The sequence below is a fragment of the Molothrus ater genome, chromosome 5 (genome assembly GCF_012460135.2).
Source record: "Molothrus ater isolate BHLD 08-10-18 breed brown headed cowbird chromosome 5, BPBGC_Mater_1.1, whole genome shotgun sequence".
Lineage (NCBI taxonomy): Eukaryota > Metazoa > Chordata > Aves > Passeriformes > Icteridae > Molothrus > Molothrus ater.
This window is the reverse complement of record NC_050482.2, coordinates 54144696-54153465: the sequence shown is the minus strand read 5'-3', so window position 1 is coordinate 54153465 and position 8770 is coordinate 54144696.

Below are 8770 nucleotides of genomic sequence, written 5' to 3'. Positions count from 1 at the left end.
ACTGTCAGGACTCTGCTAACAGAAATCTGACCAAGTAGAATCCTTCTTCATAGAGCTTCAACTAGTTGCAAAGTTCAGTTATTCCACATTATGCCTTGATGTTGATCCAAGTCAAGCAGTCCCTTATTTAAATGGAAGGAGTTTTAAGCTCTTAGATATGAAAAGGACATGAACAAAAATAGAATTAAAATTCAAGGGCTTTGCAGCAACATACTGGATAAATATAAGCAATAACATAGTTCAGAGAATTTCTCATTTCTAAGGAAAATGCACTTTACTCTTTTGATTGTCAAATGTTAAAGCTTGATGGATTTTGGATTTGAGAGCCCAGCAGACAGCTCAGTCCCACTCATCCCTCCATGGTGGGATGGGGAGAAAATTGGAAGAGTGAAGGTGAGAAAACTCATAACTGGGACAAAGACAATTTAGTAGGTAAAGCAAATGACACCATGCCAGCAAGGCTGCAGGCTTCCATTTCCTCTCAGTTTTGTCAGTTCAGCTGATTGCAAGGCAGCTTCTCAGTGTGCATTCGTGGTATGATCCAGGCTGGAGGTGTATCTTTTAAGGGCTTGGGGATTTTCCCTGGTAATCTGAATGATATAATGGCTCTGTTGCCGTCACTACCAAATGTTTGAGTTTGCTCATTAGGGGAGGTAGTGATCTGTGAGGATAGTGCAGAAATGAGCATATCTAGAAGAAGGAAAACATGAAAATTTCTCAAACTACAAAGATAACTTGAACATAAGGTAAATACTCATTGTCATATGAAATAGCCTGTACTTCCCAAATGCCTGAGGATAGGGCTGTAAAGCAATTTATGTGCTTGCTCAGAAACATTTCAAATTTAGAGGTGTCTTCTGAACTCCTGGAGTAGAGACAACTATTTTTTAAAATTATTGTTCATTAAAATGTGAAGTTTGTTCTTGTTGGTAATGCTCTTTTCTGTGATACAGAAACTCTAGGTAAATCAGTGGAGACTTTTGCCTTGAAGCCCCACCTCTAGACCTCTAGAGTGAGTTGTTGAAAGGCAAGTGCTTTCCATGGGAGCCCATGTCCTGCCTCTGCAGCTGGTGGGATCACTGGATCACTTTTGCAGGGTAAGGCAATTCTTATCCTGGAGCAGTTTTGCTTACCAAGCTTGTGCAGGCTGTTGGGTTGGGCTGGTCCTGTTCCCACCTGATCAAAGCCTTCTGAAACCAATCATGCCTTTTTTCTTTCTAGCCAGAAGTTACACAACAAACAGTCAAAAGTTCAGAGGCCTCAGTGCTAGGGAGGACTTTGGTTTGTGAGGAAGCTCCCTCCCAGTAAGGATGGATATGGGTTGAAAACACCACAGTTGTTTCACTGCATTTTTTTTTATCTCCCCAGGTAAGGTTTTTTCTGGTTTAACAAGTTCTGAGAAAACCTGGCAGTTTTGCCACTACCAGCAAGAGGTGTAGCTGCCTCCTCTTACTCTCTACTGGTCTGGTCATGCCTTTGTCCTGGCACCAGCAGGGGTGATCACAGGATTGTTCCCTGAGCTGGCTGAGCTTGTTCGACTGGTGGGAAACTGTCCACAACTTTTCTTCTCCTGGGTTAGTTTTCTCCTAGGTTAATGAGTTTATTTAGCTCATGCACGGGTCTGAAGTCTGCCAGAACTGGTGCCAAGTATGCAGACACAAAGAAGGAAAAAACAGTATGGTGAAAGAGAATAGACTTGTCCTCCTTTTTTTAGTATTGGTTGATTATATTAATTCACCCCATACCAAGGAGCACTTGGCAGGTCATAGGAAAGGTGCCACCTCACCAGCCACCACCTCCTAGATTGGTATTAAAAAACCAAAAGTTGGTGGTTTTGCAGGGCAAGAGCCTCACTGGGCTTCCCTACTACAGACTTGTTAAATAATGCTGATACGTACCTCACCACCGCATCTCGGAGGGTTATCCAGAGCAGATCAATGGTTCAGGTTCTCTTTAGCAGTCTCACTCTGAAAAAAATGTGTCTGCTGACTTGTTTTTGGAAAGTATTGATTATTCACCAGGACTTTGGGTTATCACAACTGCTGTTAACAGGTGGAATTTTATGGAGAGCAAGCTGGTGACACACAGAGCACTTCCTGCTTTGTCATGCTGCCTGTGGCAGGTTGCCCAAACCAACAAGGGAGAGGCCCCCAGAAGCAGAGCCAGCCAGCATACAAACTCTTTCAAGTCTTTGCCAGGGGCTAGGATGCCTTTGGGTTTTGGGGCTATTGCTAAAACTTGGTACCTCTGGCACGGATCTACCTGAAAATAATTAGAGATATTTATACAAGTGCCCGTGTTGGCTAATGTCTAGATTTTATCTCACTGAAGCTACAGTTTTAGGTGAACATTCCTGAGATTGTTCAAACTTGCAGGAACAAAATATTTCTTCTGTTGCTTTGGATACACACAGGTCTGTAGCTTTAATATAATATAGCAAAGCAAAAATTTATCTTTTGTGAAGGCTGTTCAAACCCTGTGTTCTTGCTTTTCTTTTTTTACATGTGTGTATTCCCCAATTAGAACAGGAAAAGCAGTATCCATCATTAATATTACTGTTAGGAGTTCTGATCTTTAAACCCCTTTGCCAACATCACCAAAGTACTCTTCCCAATATCTTTGTGAGATAAAGGAATTTTAGCAACAAGTTCCAGAGAAGAAGTCAGAAATTACAAGATTACAGACCAGTTTTCAATGACTGCCTTTTTTCATTTGTGTGTATGTGAATGTTTTTCAGGTTTGTGGGCTCAATGCCCAAGGAATGTATACATAGCATTCAGTATGGCTGTTTCTCTAAGTATGGACACATGTCAGGGTTTGCTAATTAATGCTGGTTGTACAGTGCAAAGTATGTATGTGATTAAGTACAAACAACTGTGTACTAACCCATTTATTAGAAATTAAGCATAACGTAATTCAGGGTTATGTGGAGGAAGGCAGAGCTGATAATTCATTCCAATCCACTTTTTTCTTTTCCAATGCCACATCAAATAAAGTTTCACTGTGTGTAAATATGTTTTTTTTTTCTTTTCACTAATATGCTTAAACTTCTATATTGAGTATACATACATACATACATATATATATATATATATATATATATATATATATATATATAAGCACTCTGTTATGACCAGTGGGAACACTGATCTTTCCCAGCCTTTTTATCAATACATTGAACTGAAAGAAGTTTCCAGGCAATTAATTGCAGGAGAAAACTAAAAACTTTTAATTAAATTTAAAAAGTACGAGACTTTACGTGTCACTTTCTAGGCAAGAAAGAGAAAAATTATCATGTTCTTTTAAGACTGAAGTTTCAGGCTTAGCCACAGGAAATATGATTTCCTTGCTTTGATGCAATCATGTTGTTAGATTTGCCAAAAGTACTGAAATCTCAGCCAACTCTTGTTTGGGATTTTATTCAGCAGGAAAATATTGCAAGTCATCCTAGCGTTGCAAATGAGTCATGAGTCACCTTAGGAAACTCTCCCCTGGGACAGACATGCCACAGATGAGGAAGTGATGAAGCTGCCAGGCCACTCCCCCAGATAATTTCTCTCGAGGAGCACAGCCCTCATAAAGGACATCTCTCCAGACACTATGTTATTTTATCCTTGATTTCACAGGGGGAGCCCCGAAACTGCAAGAAGGGCAGCGCGAAGCAGCAGCAGAAACTTCCCAGCCAGTTGTTTCAGCACGGGAGAAGCAAACAGGAGATCATGAGAGAACTTTAAAGGTAGGGGGAGGTACATTTCAAAGTCTGTAATTTTTGACATTGAAAAATAATCAGCGTGTAGAATTTATTGTAAAATCTGTAGTTCATGGGTAAGAGTAGGGATGATCTGTTCTCAGGATGGGATCATGGTCATGAAGTAGTTCCCCCAGTAAGAGGGATGTAGAGCTTGTCAAGAGCCTGGCTGCTTTGGAGCAGGGTTTGGGAGGAAGAGGGGAAGCTTGTAATCTACTTTGTCTAATCTAAGCTTTTAATATATTTTCATGAAGAGCTATTATGAAGAATTAATGAGAAATGAACCAAAGACTAGGAAATAAAAACTGAAGTTTCATAATCCATGTGAAAACAAAGCATTTTTAAAAGGAGAAAAAAAAAAGTAGCATGATAAAAGTAGTGATCTAAGCAAATGAGTATTTGGTGTGGTTTCCTTCTGTTCATCATCAAGATACCATTCTTGGTAGCTGGGTCTGATGACTGTGGGGGAGTTAGTCTCCCCTTATGCTTCACACTGTCCTGTTTTCACTAAGCTAGCAAGGTGTGCTTTGAAAAGGCACCCTTTCTCTGATTTTATATCTCTAAATACAAATGAAGTGAAGCTGCATATCACAGTACAATACATGCTCCTCTGCTCTTAATGTGGTAGGAAGTTTGATCCTGGCTAATGGCAGTGTTAGAAAAATAGAAAAAAGGGAATCAAGTGCAAAGCAGGTTCAGTGGCAGGGGTGGTGGAGCAGCAGGAGAAGAGGAAGGAGAATGAGGTATTTTTGGATGTCTTCACAGCAGCCTCAGGTGTTTTCTAGGTTTTGTGTCTACTGTTAACATGCTGCCTGGGGTTATGAAATACTACTAGAATCTAACTTTGTGCAGACAGATACACAGCCTGAATTTCTCCTGGCATTGCTGTGTAATTCATCTAAGCAAGAGGGGATTTTTGTCAGTGGGATGGCTGCACTGGCAGCAGTCAGTAGAGTTGACATAGTTATAGAGGACTAATCAAACCTCAGAGGAGGGCAATGGAAAGGGAATAACCTCAGAGGAAGGCAACAGTAGAATGGGTTGAGTACAAAAGGCTGTTTAATGCAAAACAAAATCAGAATGAAAAGACAAGGGAAACTTCTTTGGGCTCTTCTCTTTCCTTTGATTTGCCACAACTATTCCAGTAGTACCAAATCAATTCCTACCAAGCTAGACAGACAGAAACACATATTTGTAAAGTGGCAAAGTATGGGTTTCTTAGTTGATGGGTTGGGTCTTAAAAGTTTTTTCATTACTTTAGCTGATGCTCACTGATTTACATCAGCTAAGGAATCTGATTTTTACTCACTCCAGGTCTTGTCCTGCAATTTGAGAGGCATTGAGAATGTTGCCAGAACTCCAAAGGCTTGAAGGTCTGAAGCCCTAATAAATTGGAGTTTCACAAATTAAGTATGAAGGCTCATTTTAGAAAGTGTATATGAAGAGAATGCCATTTTCGTGCCAAATGCATTTTAGGACTAATGGGTAGTTTTTCTGTGGTAGTGATTTCTGTGATTAAAAAAAATAAGTCTTTTGTGAAACCATAGTGGTCACGCTTGATCCATTTAATGCCAAAGCTGTGCTAAACCAAAGAGATGATAAACACTGGCATATTACAAAAACAGATTTCAGACATGGTTTTCTTCATTCAGTTCTGTTCATTCTGTTAGTAAGGCTGGTAATTTTTGAGGATTAGTACAGTGCTGCATAGGATTGTTGTATTTTCCTACAAACATATGCAGGAGGAGGGGAAAAACACTAATTAGGGAAGTCCAGGGCAGATGAAAAGAATAAAATAATTAATGGAATGCTTGTGTCAGCACTTATGTATCCTGGTGTACAGTACAAGGAGGCTCTAGGGTTGCATTGTTGTGGGAAACTAAGTTCTGCAAGGAAGCCCAAGTGTTCCAATGAACAAGAAAATATATAGTTCAGTATCTGACAGGTATAGAGCTATTCATAGATGGATTAGAAAAATTAATTAAAAAACTAATTAAAAGCAGAGGTCAGAAAATTCTGATGCAATTATGTTCTCTTATCACAATATTTGCAACTGAAAATACTAATTTATGAACACTGCAGGTAATGTTTCAATATTCCCTAATACTTTTTGTTTTTTCTGTTCAGGCACATACGGAAGAAGAAAATCCTCGGAAGACAATGGAAGTGAATGGGTTTATGCTGGTGCCAGATTCCTATGACTATGATCTCATTGTCATCGGTGGAGGCTCAGGAGGTCTGGCAGCTGCCAAGGTATGAGGAGGAAAATACCCACTTATACTTTCCTTGTAAGTAGGGGGTGACATCCCCAGTGTCTTGGATTTGGTATCTTTAACACTGTAGGGGCATAACACTTTTGTCTGATCCATGAAATTTCTTTCACTATTTCACTTTTTCACCATTTTGGTTAGTGCCAATTATTCAATATACCTTTCTTTATGTTCTGAAGAAGGAAAACATGGTATACTCCTTAATATTCCCTAAAACTCCTTACTAGAATGAAACTTGGTCCCCATTTATGGGAGATGATGCTGCTGGAAAACAGCAGGTAGATATCTTAATAGTGTTTTAGTAGTTTAATTTAAACTCAACTCAACAATGAAAAGGTTCTATTCAAAATTAACATCAGGAGGTATCTACTTTTGTATAGAAGTAGTATCTTTTCAGACATAGTTGTGTATCTTTTAATTCTTGGCAATGGGGGAGATTCTGTGATTTTTGAGCTTACATAGTTGCATAAATGGAGATTTTGCCCATACTTAAGCTACGGTCTCACCCTTCCTTTCCAGGGTCTGGTGTTTCCTGCCTGTAGCCAGATGAATTATGGAGTTTTGTTAGGATAGTGCTATTAGAAGCATATCTACAATTAAAAAAAATTTAAAAAAGCTGGTACAAAATACACCAGCTGTTAGAGCTGTCATAATCCCAAATATTTTAAACTTGAAGAAATTTAGTGTAAGTTAGTAGCTCTCCTTTACATCAGTAGTCAGGCACATTGTGTTTCTTCTCTCTATGGTAGGATTAGCTATTTAGAGTGAATTGAGCATTCCTGTGAATAAAATTACTTTGTTGTTCAAGACCTGGAGCTGGATTATTCCTCCATTTGGGACTATTTCTTTTGTTCTCGAGAAGTGGAGGAGGTCATGCACAGTGAAAGAAAATAAGGAGAAAATATTTCAGAATAGTGTTGGATTCACAGTGAACCCTGGTCCCTTAGAAGTACTTCTGTTATAATGGAAATGTGCAGGGATGAGTGATGGATTGTAGATCCATCTATTTTCGTAGTTTACTGCTTTCCTATTGATAGGGGCACTGTTGTCATGGTGTAGGATTGAGGACTGAAGGAAAGATCTATGAAAGTTCTGAGTACCACAAAGAGAAGCAAGTCCTGGTTTTCAGAGGATGGAGATGTTCTGGGTCAGGAGAGAGTAACCAGAGTAAAATAGACTTTGCAGTAATGCAAAAAGAGTTTGCAGTAATAAGAAGCCAGCAGTTGAAATTTCTATAAGAAGACTAACTGACACAGTGATGTTTATTGCATCATTTTTCAGTTGTAGAATAGAAAAAGTATGCAGTAGGTAAATAAACTGCCTAATTCCTTCAACTCAGTATGTGAAGTATATTGATTCTCAGTGTTCTCACCTGATTGTTTAGTAGAACAGAAGATGGTAGATCAATAAAGTCAACATCCCTATCAGTAGTAATATGTGTATTTCTAATCAGTTTAAAAAAGTTGAAGTGAAACTGTTTTACACACATAAACTTCTGACTTTTACTTAGATTGTTCAATTTTTAAAAAATAATTCACTGACAGTGCTTTAAAATAACCAAACCAAAACAGAAAAAACCCCAGCTACACAGCTCTCATACAAAGTTCCAGATACCTGCACTCAGGTTTGCAGCAGTTTACCCAGACTGGTTAGATGTGTGCTTTTCACTCTGAAACCTGCACCTTTGTGTGCACATCTTCCACTCTACATTGTGAGCTTGTTCCTTTGGAGGCCATTCTCCACAGGGAGTGCAAACACTGTCAGGCTGACTTGGTACAACTCAGCTACAGACTCAGAATGGTGCTAGGCCCCCGCTCTCAGCTCACACAGAACAGCTACCTAAGCAGCCTTGCTGCATTCCCGCAGCACTGCACTGAGCCCTGAAAGGTTTGAGAGCCTACAGGGCAGCTTTGTAGCTGTGGGCAGATCACTCAGCCCACTCAGAAGTGATTATATCTGTGTATGATCTCTGCCAGGGTGGCGATGCAATGCTGTGCTGTGTTATGTGAGCATGTAGCTAAAGGGAAGCTTGGGAATCCATGCATTCTGCTTAGCTAACCCTGGTTAAGGCTCTTTGGAACAGTGCTTAAGAGTTGTCATCATAAAGGAGCTTTAATGACACATCTCAGTCCCTAAGTGCCTTTCTGAGGAACTTTCTCAGAGGTGCTGCTAATGGATAGGAATTAGCTTCTTGGCCAGCCTAGATCTTTATTGGAAGTGGAAATCCAGTACAACAATATTTTCTGAAGGTGTCTACAGCCTGTGTTATTTGTAGTGTGATTTGCATTTTGCATGAAGTAAGACTCATTTAAAATTGAAATTCTGATTGTCAAATATTTGGATTAACAAGTATTACCGGTAACAGAATGCTGAAGGCTGTCCAGCTCCTCCCAAACCAAACCTAAGGCCAGCTCATATAGTTGTTACTGCTCACACGTCTAAGAATTCATCATATAATGCCAGCATAGTTGTGGCTACTCCAAGTAGCAAAATTATTTTGCTTCATCTCATGGGATAGTTCTCAGTATCATTTACAGGCATTAATTGTAGATTTGCTAGTGAAACTTAGGGGGAATATAGGATCATAGAGTCATTAAGGTTGTCATGCTTGGCCATGTGACTGGTTGTGTCATTTTCTGATGTGTTTTCCAACAAATGCTGGAGAAACCATCTTTGAAGGGAAAACTGGATTAATTAGGAGTTTGTTAAGTAGGTTAAAAGTAAATGGGTATGTTGGGAAATAGTCTGAACA